Raw genomic sequence first — 18,432 nt, forward strand, 5'->3', positions numbered from 1 at the left:
TCCTTCCTCACACCTTCCTTCGGCTTGCTCCTACTTCTGCCTTCCCTCTGTTTTCTCTGGGTGACTTGCCCATTCTTATGAGTGCTCTGCCTCTCCACCTTATCCCTGGTTCTATCGCCTCTTGTTTACTAGGAGACTGTTCCAGTATCTTCCTTCTCTTTCTCCTCCATCATCAGTTTTCATTCTCTACTGGATCAGCACACAGCATACAGACATACTAGAATATTCTGATCTTTAAAATGCCTTCTTTTGATCATAGTCTACTAGCTAAAAATCCATTCTGTCTGCTACCTTTGGCAAAGTTCTTCAGTTTTTTTTTCTTTTCTCATTCTCTCTTGAAGATCCTACCTATGCTGTTTTCCCCCACCTCTCCACCAAAACTTTACTTGTCATGATATTTACTGATGACCACACTGATGAATGCAATTATCATTTAGTAGTTCTAGTATTTGCTACAGATGATCTTCACCTCTTCTCAAGCTTTTCTTTTCCACTTGGCCTTAGGAGTAACATCCTTTTAAATTTTCCCCCTCTCTCACTGTGTGTTCCTTCTAATTTCCTTTGTTGATTTTTTTTTCCTTTTTAAAAATTGTCTTTGATTATAGTTGTCCCCATTTTTCCCTCGTTACTCTCTCTTTCCCTACCCACCCCCACCTCCCCCATTCAATCCCACCTCCCCCAGTTGTATGTGTCCATAAGTCCTGTGTACATGTCCCTTGATCTGACCTTTCCCCTTCTTTCTGCCTTTATCCTCCTTCCTCCTCCCCTCTGGTCACTGCCAGTTTGTTCTTTATGTCCAAGTGTCCGGTTCTATTTTGTTTGCTTATTTCTTTTATTGATTAGGTTCCACTCATAGTTGAGATCATATGGTATTTGTCTTTCACTGCCTGGCTTATTTCACTTAGCATAATGCTCTCCAGTTTCATCCATGCTATAGCAAAGGGTAGGAATTTCTTCCCCTTTTTTGCTGTGTAGTAATCCATTATGTAAGCGTATCACAGATTTCTGATCCACTCATTTACTGATGGGTACTTAGGCTGTTTCCAGCACTTGACTATTGTAAACAGTACTGCTACGAACATTGGGATGCATAGGTCCTTTTGAATTGGTGTTTCTTCTGCATCTCACCAACCTCAACTTTGGAGGGCCACAGACCTCACTTTTGTGACTTCTTCTCTGCACATGCACTCAGGCTTTGGATAACCTTGCCCTGTTCCTGCGGCTATAAATACCATCAATTCCCTGAAGATTCCAAAATGTACTATCTTCAGTCTTTATCCCTCCCCTGAATGCCATATCCACACATCTAAAGTATCTTAAAGACTTTATAAACTCAATGTGTCAAAACATAATTCTTAATCCTCTCTCGTCTTTCTCTCTCAAAAGCCAACTTCTCCCAACCTCCTCCCCATCTTTGAAAATGGTTTTACAAAACAAAACCTTGTTGTTATCTCTATTTGTATTCTCTCTTACATTTTATATATGACTAATCAGCAAATTCTATCTGTTCAATTGTTGAATATGTTATGAAAATCTGAAGACTTCTCACTAATCCCATAAGAATGAGTGAATAACATCAATAGTTAAAAGCAATATGGATATTTATTCATTTAAATTCATTTAAAAATAGTTTTGCCTCTTGAAAACCTCAGTTGACTGTGCAGAAGATAGAATTCTATGTAATTTAAAAAACCAAAATGGGTTTTATTTATAAATTTGTTAAGTAAATCGAAAAAAGAAAATCAATCAGGTACATATTCTTTACTCTGAATCCCAATTAATATTTAATATATATTGTTTTTTTTCAGTTACTTTAATTACCTACATGAGACAACAAAATGGAATTAAATAAGATTTTTCAAAGTGATGATGGTGGTGGGAGAAAAGAGCAGGGGGGTTGATATGCAAGGAAGTAATTATAACCGCTCACAGAATATAACCTAGGCAAAAGGTGATGACAGAAGGAAATAGGTGGTAGAATCAACAAATTATAGCATTTAATATTTCTATTTTAATTTATAGCATAAATAAATCAAAAGGAAAAATGCTTAAAGCAGGTATGATGCATAAATTAATTAATATTACTTCTGTTTACATTCCTAGTCTCAAAATGAAAAAGATTTTATTTAGTAATATAAGTTTATGAAGAACATTACTAAATACATAAAATTTAAGATGGTAAAGAAAATCAGTCTCACTTGACTCTAAATTAATTGCCAACCTACAAATGATGACACATAGTACGTTAATACTGGGTCAAACTCAAAACAAACATCTAGAGCTTTCTTTTTTGAGGATCTTCTCATGTAGACTATTTCATCAATAAAATTGTTCCAGAAGAGCCTCATATTAGTGAGGTTCAAGCAGACTTATTCTTATCCTTTTTATTGCAATGTAGCATTAAATAAAACCAGATGTGAAACTTCAATGTTCAGGTTATACTCCAGGCACAAGCCCTAACTCCCCATGGGCAAAGGAAAGAAAATCTGCCCAAGGACAAGCTCAGCTAAAGCCTGCATCTTCACTAAATTGATCATACCAGATGGTGTATTCTTCCTAGCATGGACCTCTCATCATCACAACACAACGCTGGCTCCCTTTTTTCTCCTCTTCATTCCAAATACAACAGAATCTTAGTCTTCATTCCTTTTTAAAGTCAAATTGGATGTTATTTTTCCCCACACCCTGAGAAACCCAGTTATGACACTTCTTTTATTGCTCACCAAATCTCTAGCCTTTCTTTTGCTCAATTCTTTCTCATCTGACTTTTCAAGTGAACAGGAACTTGAAAAGACAATTTAAACAAATATGCCCTTGATCTCCAGTTTATTCCAATTACTATTTTTTCTTTCTTTCTGCCACTTTCTTTCAAGTGAGTAATCTCTACTCCATGTTTCAATTTCTGCCATCTCCTATAAAATGGTTTTCCTACAACAATGTCCCTAAAAAAAATACCTCTATTTGAGAACACAAACTCTCCCTCTCAGTAACTATAGTGGCCTTTCCCCAGTCCTCCCATCGTGCTGAACTTCTGAGCTGCATGTGGCCCAAGGGGACCCTTGTCTCCATACTGAAACAGCATGCTCCTCTTCCTAAAGTTCAAATTGCCCCTGTCATTTCCCTCGGTGTCTTTTTTTTCACTTTCTCATTTGATCTGTGGACATTTCCTAAGATAGGTATTTTTCTTCTATTTGGAGAACAACATTTCTAAATCAATCCTTGTATGTGCAGATTAGGCATCTAATTTTTAACACTACAAGCCTGTTAAGGTGGTTATCTGAGCTCTACACTCATACTTCCCCGTGCCCATATAGCTTCATTCTCATAAAATTGGCATGTCAGAAACCCAATTTATTTTTCTATAATCCAGACTCTCTCTAAACCAGCTCAGTTTCAATATCAAAACTTGCTTTTTTCTGCAGACTAAAATCTTAGAATCGTATGAATTCTCTTCCTTTTGTCCCAGTATTCAAACTCTCATCATGTTCTTTTAGACCCTTATTTGCAATTACAATCATGATAAAAACTAAAATATATATATGCAATGCTTTGAACTCATTTCATCATTTGTGTTCCTCTTTACCAGTCTCTAATTAGAACCTATTGTAATTAAATTACTACAATAAAATAGCTCCTTTACTTTGTTTAGTTTTCCTTCCCTGCTCACTTCCAATTTATTCTTTCATATACTGCTCAATAAATATTTTGTTTCTTGCCATAGTTTTTAAAAAGTTCATTATGATTTGTATGAACTATTGATGGGCCTGAGATGCACATGTGCTTCAGATTTAGAGTCTAAGCATCACTAATGAACCATTGATTGTAAAGGTAAAAATACAACAGAATTGGAGACCAGCTTTAAGTTCTCCCAGTACCTCCATATTGGTCAGGATAATTTTGGCATAGGCTACGGTAGCAATCAATCCTAAACTTTTAGTGCTATCAAGTAAAAATTAGAATTTTAAAGAACATGTATCTGCCCCTTTTAGCTTGATACCCTCCCAGTACTTAAAAATTCTTCTGTGAGATCCACAGCAATATTAACCAAACATCACCTTTAGATGTTGTCTGATGAGATGTGTCAACATATGGAAGATCTGCAAATTTAGTAAACGAATATTTTCCAAATGATCAAGGTGTGATGTTACAAGTCATGCATGGATAAAAGATTCAATGCATGCATAAAAGACTCATTCAAACTGAAAGATAGGTCAATGGATTTTAATGAAGCCAAGTACAAAAAGTTTATTACTATCACTTCAGATTCCTCATCACAATACTTTAAGAAACCACTAGTCAAGTTCAAACAAAAATATCCACAACTTTCCAAAAGGGTATTAAAATGTACCTCCCTTTTCTAACTACATATGGATATAATGTCAGATTTTTTTGTATACTTTAACCAAAACAGTCTATCACAAAGACAGACATGAAAATTCACCTTAACTACATTAAGTCTGACATTAAAAAGATTTGAAAAAATGTAAACTATGATACTCTTCATACTAAATTTTAAAGGGGGGGTTGGAAAATAGTTTTTTCATAACATACATATTATATATTGGTTACTGTTATTTTAATTACTAAATGTCTAACATTTTCTCTATCTAAATCTCTAATACAGTATAAATAGCAATAGATATAACACATGGAAACAAAAGGTAGTCAGCATTCCCAATACTTACCAACAGAGTTAAGGAGTCCTGACATTGAAAAGTGTGAGAAGCACTGGTCTAAGCCTCCAATTTTATTTATTTTCTTTCTTTTCATCCCTGTGAACAAAGGGTCTCTTTTTGTTGCTTGAACTAAACTGTTTCCTGCTAATATATTAAATACTATTTACTTATTTTATTATTTAATTTTTTACCTGTTTATATCTTCTGGGTCCATTTTATTAAGCCTTATATTAATTCTACCAGTTTTTAAATAAGTTATTCTGTTTTGGGGGGTACACAATGACATTACTGGAAAATAATGAAAATGGAATCTCCTTTCTGAACTAGGGCTCTAGTCCTATAGATCTGTGTCATTGGTCACTACTTACAAAACAGCATTAAGTAATAATAGTGTGTCAATCATTTTCATCTTATTCTTAACTTTATTAAGAACATCTACAGTGTCTCTCCAAAAAATAAGATAGCAAAGTATCGGGTTGGCCAAAAAGTCCATTTAGTTTTTTCTGTAAAATAAAAGACACCTTTTTCATTTTCACCAATAACTTTATTGCTTTGGATATTTTGAGTATGTTGGCTATCTCCTGCTACTGGTTTCTAATGGGTTGAGTCCAGGGTGCTGCTAAACACCTTCCAATGTGTAAAACAGCCCCACAGCAAAGAATTATTTGGCCAAAACTTCAGTAGTACCAAGAAACTTTGCTAACTGCTTTGGACACATTCAATCAGTCACAGCATCTTCTCCATACACTGCACAAATCTTTTTCTACATTTCAGTTTGTGTTTTTTTACCTTTCTTGAAATAATAAAGCACAATATGCAAAAATGTTGCATATTTTCTTCCATCTCCAATATTAAAATCCTGCACAAAAATTCACCACTTTTTATAAGTTTATTTTTTTAAAAAGCACACCGATATGACAACTGTCACAATACAATCTAACAAAACTGATTTGAACAAAGTTAAAGACAACTAAGCACTACTGGAGCCATCGTACAGAAAAAACTAAATGAACTTTTTGGCCAACCCGATATGTCTCCTGGTTGATAAGAATTCAACCAGGAGACATGTTAAATTTATTGAGATTTTGGAAGTTTTGGTAAACAGAATAATGGCTCTAAAGATATCTTTATCCTAATCACCAAAACCTTATGGAAAGGTAACCTAGATTACCTTATATAGAAAAGGTACTTTGCAGGTGTGATTAAATTAAACACCTTGATAGAGGGAAATTATCCTGAATTATCCTCATTATGATCATAAATGTCCATGTAAGAGGAAAGCAGGAGGGTCAAGGTCAGATGATGTGATGACAGAAGAAGAGGTTGGAATGATGTGAAGAAGGGGATGTAAGCCAAGGGATGCAGGAACCTTGAGAGGCTGGAAGAGCACAAAAGCAGATCTCCCCTGGAGCCTCCGTAAGAAATGCAGCCCTGCCAACACCCTGATTTGAGGACTCCTCAAGCCAGTGAGTTTGTGATGATTTGTTACAGAAGCAACAGGAGATGAATATATTAAGCATCACTCAATAATCATGTTACTTTTAGTCTGCAACCTATGACAGAATATTCAAATCATAATGAACTATTATTTTATTTGAGGATTAAATGCCAGCTTTGATTATGGAGTTTTATTACTTCAAGAGGCTTCTATATTTTATTTTCTGATATTTTTGGTGTATTTGCATTTATTTATTACAACTGTGAGATTAATGCAATTTGCACTACTGTGCTAACTTTGTCACACCTTATTGTCAAAGTGCACTAGCTTCATAAAATGACCTAAGAGATGTTCTCTCTCTTTTTATGCTCTCAGTCAGTTTACAGCCTAGAAAAATTTTTAATCACTGCAACTTTGGACACACAAAACACTAAAATCTGAATTTACTTCTTAATGCTTTCCAAGATTGTAGCAGAAGATTATAGTGAGCCTAAATTTTGTTCTTTATAAGTAACATGATCTTCTTGCTAACATTTCTGAGAATTCTGCTCTATTTTTAGGATACAATAATTTCACCAATATATGTGTAGCAAAATTAACATTTCTGAGTACTTCATGAGCTATTTATCTACTTTAAAAAATGAGATCTTACCTTTGCTAAAAAGTGTTCTTCTATTATATCTTTTTTACTTCTTTTTATGTACTCTTCTTTCTTTTTCTACATGTAGTTTGTTAAATCAAATAGCTCTGTCCATATCACTAAATTTTTATTCTTTTTAATTATTTATGTTTTTTTCTGAAATTATATCCAAAATATATATTTTTAGAGAACTTATCTCTATTTTTTTATTTTATTATTTTGTTAATTTGATTTTCTTTCTGTCAATTTTTTATAGCGTGCTTCCCTTCATTTTACTAATTCAACAGTTATGTTTTTTATATATACACAATACTTCCATGTCACACTTTTGTTTCTGTCTTCATAACTGCTTGTTAAAATGTAATAAATAAATGTTTTTTAAATCTCATATGAGACACAAATCAGAAATTTTCTATAATTTTTGGTTGTTTGTTAACACAGATGTACTACAGAGAATATACCCTCTGATTCTACAAGGCAGTCCCTGCCTTTGATCTCAAGTAACTACCTGTTATATTTATTACCTCAGGTAGTAATCTATTCAACACACCAGCCTTCTGAAGCAAGGAACCCCAAGGTTGTGGTCTTATGCAAGATGTGGCCAACCTTCCCTGACTTCAAATGTTAGGATTCTAAAAGATGAAAACGAATATTTTGAACAGACTTCAGAATATTGGTAATACCAAACCAAAATAACAAAATGTTCAAAGGCATGGAGATATTTGAACAAAATGTCATACTGAGTACACATATCTTTTCCCCCTTCCACCTAATATCCTTGGTGTGAAGGAAAATATACTTTTTTAATGATTTTATGTATAAAAATCAATAAAGAGTGAGAGTGTCATTAGTCGATTAGAATATCTCAAGAATTATTGCAAAATAGACCATAACCAATGACATATGCAAGAGAGGAAAGCAATCCCAGGGTGCTCTGGGCTCAACAGGAAATGTACCTAGAAAGTAATTCGGTTGATGGCCCATTGCCCATAACAGTGGGCAGAAAGGGCTGTTTACCTGGAAGCTGCAGGTAAATGATTAGGCTGTTTACCTGGAAGCTGCATAATGATTATGTGTGCTAGGTCTGGAAAGGCAGCACTTTGGACCAGATACTTCACAAAGTCCAAGAAGAATGGGAATCCCTTATTCCTAGAACTTGCACAACCTTACACCAGTATGTATGGGTTGTCCCCTAGAATCACCGGAGACTATAAATTGTGAACAGGGATATTTAAATGCAAAGATGGACAGAAAGAGAATCACCAAACATATGAGAAAGCCATCAGCAGGATAAAGACAACAAAACCACCAAATAAAGAATTAACAGCTGAGAATTAAAAGTTTGCTTAGCAGAGCAAACTTTTCAGAATGTACACTTAATTTATCTAGAGAACTTCAAAGGTATATATTTATATACAAAGATAGAAACAATGACAGAATTTTCAACATGGTTGTCAAAAAAATTTTAAGTAGTAATTTCAAAAGTGAAATGGAATGAAAACAAAGCTAAAGAAGGAATTCACAAACTGAAAGAGTAAACTAAAAGATTCCTCCAAAACATGATACAGAAGAACATAGTAATGATAACACTTTATGGGAAAATCTTAAAACATATAGATAATAAAAAGCATAAATACTAACATCCATTACACTAGGTTTTACAGAAGGAAAAACAAACACAATGAAGGAAAGGGAATAGTCAGGAAAATGATCGGAGAAAAATTTCCAGAGCTAAAAAGAAGACATAACTTTGGGCCTATCTAGGGCCCAACAGAATGAAAGAAACATATACATGAACACAAATCATAATAGCGTTTCAGAACTTCAGAGAAAGGGAAAATCCTAAACTTTCCATGAAGAAGTAAATAGGTGAGTTATAAAGAAACAAGGTATTATATTCATATCAAATTGCTCAGCTATAACTTATTCTGGAAGGTAATAATGCAATGCTACCAAAGAAGAACAAGGAAAAACATTCTTTAAATCTAATACTTGACTCAACTAAATTTGTCATCAATTATGAGGGGGAAATAACAGCATATTCAGGAAGGCAAAGACTCAGTAAGTTCATTAACTTCACATCCTTTCTAAAAATAACTTAGTACAGAATGTTCTGTTTTATACCAATGAAAACCTCAGTGAAATGACCAAAAACGCTGCAAGAAGTAGTAGAAAATCTGTACAGAAAAATTACTTAAGAAGAAAATGTTAAAGTTTACGCCTGCCTATAATGGTACCAAACCCAGATGATTACACAGAAAAGTCATAGTGAACACTTCCCAACATAGATAATCCTCATAAACTTAGAAAATAATAGGAAAGCGTGAAAGTCTGCCCAACATAGTCTTCAAGGGCAGAAAAATCATGATAGCAAAAATTGGACAGGTATAAATAATAAAAATTGTAGCCCAATTTCACTTATTATATAAATTCAAGAATCATCAGGTGGATCCCACAGTCTAGTGACAGAAGAAAAACATTATTGCCAAATAGAATTTACCATAGACATTAAAGGCTGCCGTAACACTAGGAAATTTATTGCAGTAATTCAGTATAAGAAGTAGATTAAAGAAAGAACATTATAAGATAATGTCAATTAATGCAAAGAATACTTAATAAAATATAAGCCCCATTATTGATTTAAAGTGGTGATTAATGCTTCTGCCACAATGAAATCTTGTCATTCATAATAAAAATAAAAGTCCATTTTTATTGGGGCTTCACCTACCATGACCCCTACTTACAGAGAACGGGTACTACCAATTTTCTAAGGAATTTTGCTATTCCCTGGTCAATGCATTTCTCAATGTCTTCACTGAAGAGAATGCTCTCTTAAAGAACCTTAAAGAATGTGTAAGCAGGTTATACATGGTTCTACTGCAACATTTCTATCTATCCAATTATTTTTATTCACTCTATAAAACATCATAAAATTTCTGGTATCTCAACTTCATTTAATGTTTGCTACCACAAAGAACAGATTTCAATCATCAGAGAAAGCTATTAGAATCATTTCCTGCTACACTGCATACTTACAAATCCCATCTGCTTTGCTTTGTGGTTATTTCATATTATCCTATTATTAGAAGGGAAACTCAACTAAAAGACTGGAACATCTTCTTACTCTTAAATATTTGCACCTGTTATAATATTTAGAACAGTATATGTACCTACCAGATGCGAATAATTCTACATGTATTAACTTAATAAATAATATGTATGTAATAACTATGTGTAACAGTACCTGTGCATGCCAGGTGTTAATAACTCTATATGTAACAATTTAATAAATAGTGAAGGTCTGATCCACATCTGAAATAACACAGAAATTGAACATTTAAAATTGTTTTAAGAAAAAAATTGCAATCTTTAATTTAAAAATTTATGTATTTAACTTTATTTTAACCCATTGGACAAACGGGAGTGTTTGTTTTCCTTGTTTAATTATATTTTAAGGCCCAAGTCAAACTTTTCTCTGCACTTGGGAACTTCCTATCGTGTAACAATCTAAGTTCTTTGTCGGTGTACATGCTGCTATGTAAGAGCTATAACATTCGAAGGGAGAAACAGAGTGGAACCCTAGACACCTGGAAAAGCTAATGCCTAATTCCTTAATAACCACAACTGTGAGCTGCGTGGCTGCCATTGCATAAAAGTACATTTTCCATTATCAGAAATAATGAACCAGATTTCCCCAGTACCTATTTGACTAGGGTAATACATTTGAGGCTTTGTAGTAGAAATTAATGATCTTCGTAGTACTCCAGTGGCCTGGAATCCTTAATGAACATCCCAGAACACTTTAATGTTAAGGAGAGACATCAGCACTATGGGGGTGGGGAGGGGGGCGGGGAAGAAGCCCATAATTACTTAGCTTTTTATTTAAATCATCTTACAAATTGTGTAGCCTATCCTTACACAATTTGAAGTGTAGACTGTCTTATCCCTGAATGTGTGTTGGTGTTAAGGATCCTGCATGTCTTGACATGTGTGGTTGGAGGAGTGGGAAGGAATATGCATTTTAAAAGGCATTCCTTTGCCCAGTAGCTCAAGTTCATGTAAAAAAATGAGCCTTTACTTTAGTGGAGCCACTATTATGTCCCTGGCCACCCACCCAGCTCCAGTCTATCAAATGCAATGAAAAATTGTAATAAGCACTTAAATGAGCTAGAGCTACACAGATAAGACTTGCTGTGTATTTAAAGTCATTTTATAAACTATCCTCAGAAAATTAGGCTTGAAAACTTACCTTTCTACCATGCCATTTTTTAATTTGGTTTTAAAGTCACAGGGAAGAATCTTATTCATACCATTAATGCTTTTTTTTTTTGTTCTTGGCTCTACTGCTTTCACAAAAATGCTGTAGGCAGTTCACTACAATGACTAATTTACTGAAGAAGTTATCAGACTCCACTCAGTTGCAACCATAAAATAATTCAAGTAAGACAACGGTGCCTTCTAGCACTCCATGGCAAAGGTTCCTTCCTGAAACTATTGATTCACCCCAACATATATATCCATGAAGTTAAAGGTCTCCTGTAGAAAATCCTGTTCCTAATCAATGCATCATTCCTGTTATAAATTAATAAATAAAACATAGGAGAACTTCCAGTCAACATGGAGGCATAGGTAGACACGCTTCACCTCCTCACACAATCACACTCCTCACACAACCACAAGAAGAATCACAACTAACCTCAAAGCACCCAGCATTGCCAGAAGATTGAACTATATGGAAGTCCAACAACCAAGGATTTTTAAGAAGCCATATTCACCCAGATGGGTAGGAGCAGTGGAGAGGACACAGTGTAGCACTGGAGAGGTGGTGAAGGCAGCGCTAACAGATGGTCCCTCATTCCCATGTAGGGGATAAAAACTGAAAAGGATATCTTGGGTGCAAGCAATCCCAGCCCCAAACCAGAATGCACAGCCCAGGGGTGCAGCACCAAGAAAATAAAGCCTCACAACTTCTAGCTGTAAAAAACAGCTGGGAGCTGGGGCAACAGAAGAAACTGCTGATTTCTCAGGAGAGTCCTTTTAAAGGGCTTGCATGGACTTAGAACACACACAAACCTACCCACTCTGGGAACCAGCACCAGGGCAACAGCTATAAGGACAACAGTCACACACAGGAAGTGGGCAAAGTGACTGGAAACAGCAAATGCTGGGCAAGCCTCCAGAAGCCAAGCAGTGGCACTGTTTCCTTTCCAATCACTGCCACACACACAGAGCCACAAAGCAGTGAAGCAGTTTGCCCACCCTGGCTATTACCTAAGGCTCCACCCCATACAATTTAGCTGGTGCGCTAAGACAGGGAGTCAAAGCAGCTCTGCCTAATGCACAGAAACAAACACAGGGAGGCTGCCAAGTTGAGAAGATAAAGAAATATAGACCAAATGAAAGAACATAACAAAATCCCAGAAAAAGAACTAAATGAAACAAGGATAGCCAATCTACCAGATGGAGAGTTCAAAATACTGGTCATCAGGATGCTCAGAGAACTCACTGGGTATGGCAAAAGCATAAGAGAAGAGATGAGGGTTACACTAAGTAAAATAAATAAAAATCCACGGGAAGCTAACAGTGAAGGGAAGGAGTCAGGTTTCAAATCAACAATTTGGAACATAAGGGAAAAAATAAACATTCAACCAGAACAGAATGAACAAGAATTCAAAAAAAATATGAGGAGAGTTTAAGAAGACTCTGGGACATCTCCAAAAGCACCGACATCTGAATTATAGGGGTTCTAGAAGGAGAAAAGGAAAAAATTGAAAATGTAATTGGAAAAAATAATGAAAGAAAACTTCCCTGTTTGGCAAAGGAATTACACATACAAGTCCAGGAAGCACAGAGAGTCCCAAACAAATTGGACCCAAAGAGGACCACACCAAGACACATCATAATTAAAATGCCAAAGGCTAAAGATAATGAGAGAACTTTAAAAGCAGCAAGAGAAAAAGAGAGAGTTACCTACAAAGGAGTTACCATAAGACTATCAGCTAATTTCTCAAAAGAAACAGCAATCAAGAAGGGGCTGGAATGACATATTTGAAATCATGAAAGGCCAGGACCTACAACTAATATTAACCTGTCCAGAAAATCTATCATTTACAATTAAAGGGCAGATAATGTGCTTCCCAGACAAGGTAAAGCTAAAGGAGTTCATCATCACCAAGCCCTTATTATATGAAATGTTAAAGAAACTTATTTAAGAAAAATATCAAAACTATGAACATTAAAATGAAATAGAATCATGGAAATAAAGAACAAACTGACAGTCACCAGAGGGGAGGGAGGGGTAGGGGGATAATAGGGAAAAGAAGGGGAAGGGTCAAGTCAAGGAACATGTATAAAGGATCCATGGACAAAGACAATGGGAGGGGGGAGGGTTGAACGTGGAAGGCGAGGAGTGAGTAGGGAAGGGAAGAGAAATGGGAGAAAAATAGGGACAACTGTAATTGAACAACAATAAAAAAATAGTAAAAAAATGACAACAAACTCACAGCAATCAACAACTGAACCTAAAAAACAAAAACAAAAACAAACTAAGGAAATAACTAGAACAGGAAAAGAGTCATAGATATGGAGATCACATGGAGGGTAATCAGTTGGAAGGGGGTGAAGGGGAACAATGCAGGGGAAAGTACAGGGATTAAGAAGCATAATTGGTAGGTAGAAAATAGATAGGGGAGTATTACAAATAGTATAGGAAATAGAGAAACCAAAGAACTTGTATGCATGACTCATGAATGTGAACTAAGGTGGGGGGAGTTGCTGGAGGGAAGGGTGAGACATTGGGACAATTATAATAGCATTAAAAAAAGAAATAAAAAATAGGAGAGATTTTGTTTAAGGTAAAACAAAGTCAAAACATTTTTCACTACTCAACTGAATTTTGCATCACAAAATTTAAGTATTTTAAATACTTAAATATTTAAATACTATATTATTTGTATTATAATACTTAGAAGCAAAATTGCTTTCTCAGTTAGTTTCATAAGAGGTTCTTTATTATATTTTTCTGCTAGATGTGACATACTCAAGAATTCATGTATATATACATGAGTTTGCCATTTAAATTTTTAAGAACTGTTATTCATCATGAGTAAAACAAGAAATACTAATAAGCTTGGGTTTCTAATGTAAATATAAGAAAATGATCACATTTGCCATTACTAATACAGTGTCATCACCCAGATGTATTTTAAAATAACTCACTGAACATCAATTGAACTAATATTCCTCAAACATTTTATAACTGATTCTATCCATTCTGAATTAATTAATTTAGTATTAATTAAAATAACACTAAATTAAATTAATAGAGAAAATGTAGTCTTTGGTTATTCAATATTCAGAATTATTGTTTCCTTACAATATTAAGAGTAAAGGACTGGAAAGAGATTATACAATAGTTGTCAAAACATTGGAAATTTTATTATTTACCCTTCCTGAAAACTGCTACTCAAAACCAAATTAATTAAACAAATAAAATTAGAATGTAAACAAATAAATACAATAGAAGACTACAAATATTAGAAAAGTGACATTATGCAATGCTTCCTGTTTCAAAGCTTTTATTTTTTTAATCATTTTATTTATTTATTCTTAGAGAGAGGGGAAGGGAGGAAAAAAGAGAGAGAAACACCAGTGTGTAGTTGCCTCTCACACTCCCTCCTACTGCATACTTGGCCCGCAACCCAGGCACGTGCCCCAGCTGGGAATCGAACCAGCGACCCTTTGGCTTAGAGGGTTGTGCTCAATCCACTGAGCTACATCAGCTGGGGCCTGTTTCAAAGCTTTTAATATTGTTCATTGTCCCTCCCATTAGTATAAAAGAACTCATGCATTTAGGGTTGAGATGGGTTAAACAGAGACATTGAAAAGGGCTCAGAAATATCAGCCTGAACATCAAAACAACATAATTCCATGAAAAGACTTCATGTCCTGGTCCCAGTCCCCAAGTCTAGCCTCAGCTTTTATTCTTCCCGAATCTCCTTTTTTTTTTTTTTGAAAAAATGTTGAACTATTAAAATTCCCTAAACATGACAGAACTCCCACCTCCTTGCCTTTAGGAATAATGTTTCCTCCTGCCTGCTTCTGAAAAATTCCCGTTTGACTATGGTTTAGCCCAAATAAAACCTCCTTTTAGAATCTTTCTCTTATTGCCCCAGAAATCCTATTTTCTCTTCCCTTTATGTTTGTACCATGTGTTATACAAGGTAAAATATCAGAAATGCTCTCATTTACTCATTTTACCATAATTGTGTATATACTTTCCTCCCCACTAAGCACTTTTTTAAGAGCAAAATATACCTGTTTCACCTTTGCATTTTTAACATTTATTATAGTGCCTGGCACACTATGGGTGAGCAATAGATTTTTTTAAGATTAAAATGAGAGAATTAAAATAACAAAGTTATAAATTCTGCCTGAAATTTCATAAAGAAATGTTTTGAAGTGGGGGATCACAAATATGTATAAATAGGGCTTTTAAGAGCCTTTCTAAGTAGGGACATCACAATGGCAACTCTAGAAACAACAGGAGTTGTTGGGAGATCAATAACAGGAGATAGTAGAAGGACGAGAACTCCGTGCTGACCCATAGGAGTCCACTTTTTTATAGATTTTAGAGGAGAGGAAAGGAGGAGAAAGAGATACCTCAAAAGAAAGGAGAGTGAACCCAGGTGAGTGTCCTGGAAGACAAGTAGAATCCCTCGGAAGTCAGGGAATGGTCACCTCAGTGAAATATTGCTAAGAAGTAGAGTAAAATTAGTACAAAAAAGTGTCCCTTGGACTGGACAACATGGAGGCTTTCAGTGACGTTGACAAGAGCAATTTGTTTTCAGTGGTAGGATGAAACTACAGTAGGTTAGAGACTGAATGGGAGGTGAAGAATTACAGATAGCACACCCAGTTAAATCATTGAGACTGATTGAGAAAGCAGGAAGGGAAATGGAAAGGGTCCAACTGTAAGGGCTGTGGAGCCAAGAAAGAATTATTTTTAGCATGAAAGATATGAATGATCTATTAGAGAGGGAAAGATTGGCCATGCAGAAGTTAACTCAAAGAGAAAAGACTGTATTCGGGAGGAGATGAGATCCAGAGCACAAGTAGAGGGCTGGATCATTTTTTAGGGGAGGTTCATTCTACTTGTTAAAGAGGGAAGGAGACACGTGGGAGCAAGTGGGCTCCTAGATGCGGTAGCAGGAAGATGAGAGTTCATTTTATCCCAAAGCTCAGAATCGTAATTCACCCTATGTTCTTTAGCTCCCGCTGAAAGGACGTACAGTTTACATCTGTGCCAGTCAGAACCAGCTATGTTTTGCAGAGGTAACAGCAGTGGCAGAATCTCAACAGCTAACAATAATGAAAATGTGTTTCTTAGTCACACTGTTGTGTACATCACAAGTTAGCTGCAACTTCACTCCACTTTGTCCTTTCCCTGGAACTTTGCTGATTGTTATATGGAGGGGGCCAAAAAAAGCCCTGGCTCTTAAGAGCTTCTGCCTGGAAGTGGTATCTCACTTCTGCGCATGTTCAGTTGGCTAAACCATATCAAAACACCGTGCCTGCATTAAACAGGAAAGAGATGTATACCCTTCCTGTAAGAAGACACTGAAGAGAAAGCCATGGAACTCTAGTCTCCCCTTTGGGAGGTGGTCAGGTGATTTCTGCCATTCACTCATTTTGTAAGTATTTACTACGTGCTAGTTATGTCAAGATCCATCACTGCCATAAAGGAAATTGTTATACTTTCCATATGATAAATGGGTAAAAAGATAACCTTTAAAATAACATTCACATGGCAGAGTATTTCCTAGGTGTGAAATAACTATAGGAAACATTGTATGTGAATCTGAATGCTGGCTCCTAAATTAAATCATTCGTACACTCTATTTTATGACAATTAAATAGATTTTCCCTTTCTTGGAGAAGGAAGAAATGCTTATGATAAGTTCCATCCTTTAATATTGTGCCTGAATTGTGCCATTTTTATTCAAAACAGCCTAACCAGTAGAAAAAAAGTATCAATTAGTTAGATGATTGCATAAGATGCATACATTGAAGAAACACTGTGTGATTTAGACTTGTTCTGCTAAGTTTCAAAATGCAGACAGATAATTTTAAGTTATACAATTCAATGACAGATAGAAGAAAGCAAGGTTGAACTAGCTCATCTATAAATGAAGAAATATAAGGTTTCCAGAGGCATTCCATAAATTAAAACACCCTCCTCGGTAACTGACCAGCATAGCAATAAGATAACAGAAAATTTTCTAACAAATATTGTTTACCCTTTAAACCAAGCTCTTTATGGTATTTTCCTATATTTAAAATTATTCCTGTCCAGGGCATATTACTACTTTGTATTCCTCTTGATATTTTCATTTAAAAGAGAGCTGCTGTGCAAAATAATGTCCTTGTCTGTCCCTTCCTCATACAAACCTCCAATCAAATTTAATAAAGCTAGTTTGATACAATGCCAGCCTACACTTGGTTTACCCTTGGTCGACTTTAATAGGGTCAAAAATATTTTCGCATTGGCAGTGTACGCATTAATCATTTTTCCAGAGGATTTAGAAAATTGGAAGAGACAAGGCCAAGCAAAATTTTAAATTAATTGGGCCTACCCCAGCCTTCCAGGGTCACCTTGTGGCAGTTGTCCCGCATTTTCCAGGTCGTGGAGTTCCTGTGTTTCCTACAGCTGCCACGAGGAAAGATCAGCGCTGTGGGCACACAAAGGTGAAAGAATTTCTCTCAGAAAGTGCGAATTTTCCTACGGCAACCACAACAATTGCAGTTTCCAGATTGTCGCCAGACACCAACCACTTAAATAATGCATGCTCGGCTGACGCCTCCACTTGTGCATTTTCTAATCGAGTAGTCAGGAAAATTTGCAAACACTCTGTCATTTACCATAAATCCACTGCCTACTTATAACCACAGAGTAATTAATTTTAGTACTGCTCAGAATTATCAATTTAAGCCAGAAAAATCTGTTTTCACAATTGCTCTATCCCCAATGTTTACCTCACCAATATTTCTCAAAAAGATTGAAGCAGTTTTCTTACACAAGAAGATTTATTCAGAGTAATGTTATTGAGAAGCGATGTGATAGCAATAATGGAATTTGTATTTCTGGTTCTAATCTCCAATCACACGCTCACAGGTGTCTGTCTGACTCACCAGATGAAGCTGGCGACATAAACTAAAGACTTTTCCTGAAAAAAAGGATATGTGGTCCTCAACACTTTACTATGTGATAGGCAACCACCACATGGTTTGGTTCTTGTAATGAAAGGTAGCAATGGGCTATACCCTCTGTGCAGAAAACACTTTCAGCTTGTGGGAAATCAGCAAATATTTTTCATTTGTTTGAATGATTCTAGCATTTGACAGAAAAGAGAGTGAGAATCTTTACCAATGACAAAAATAACTTGTAGTGGAATACACAACTATAAAAACACTGGTATGAACATCTCGGCAATCTTGTATATCTAACACGCACAGAATGAGTACTGAGCACTGGATATGGTGCATTCCATCTTGATAAAGCTAAACCTGGCACTTCCTTACTTGATATTAGTGTCCTGCTAAAGCAGCTGCATAGTATGTCACAAGACTGTCCATATTATAAATATGTAATGAGCATGAGAAAATTGGTACAGCTTTGT

This window comes from Sturnira hondurensis, unplaced genomic scaffold (genome assembly GCF_014824575.4).
Source record: "Sturnira hondurensis isolate 20B ecotype Veracruz unplaced genomic scaffold, ASM1482457v3 Scaffold0021354, whole genome shotgun sequence".
Classification (NCBI taxonomy): Eukaryota; Metazoa; Chordata; class Mammalia; order Chiroptera; family Phyllostomidae; genus Sturnira; species Sturnira hondurensis.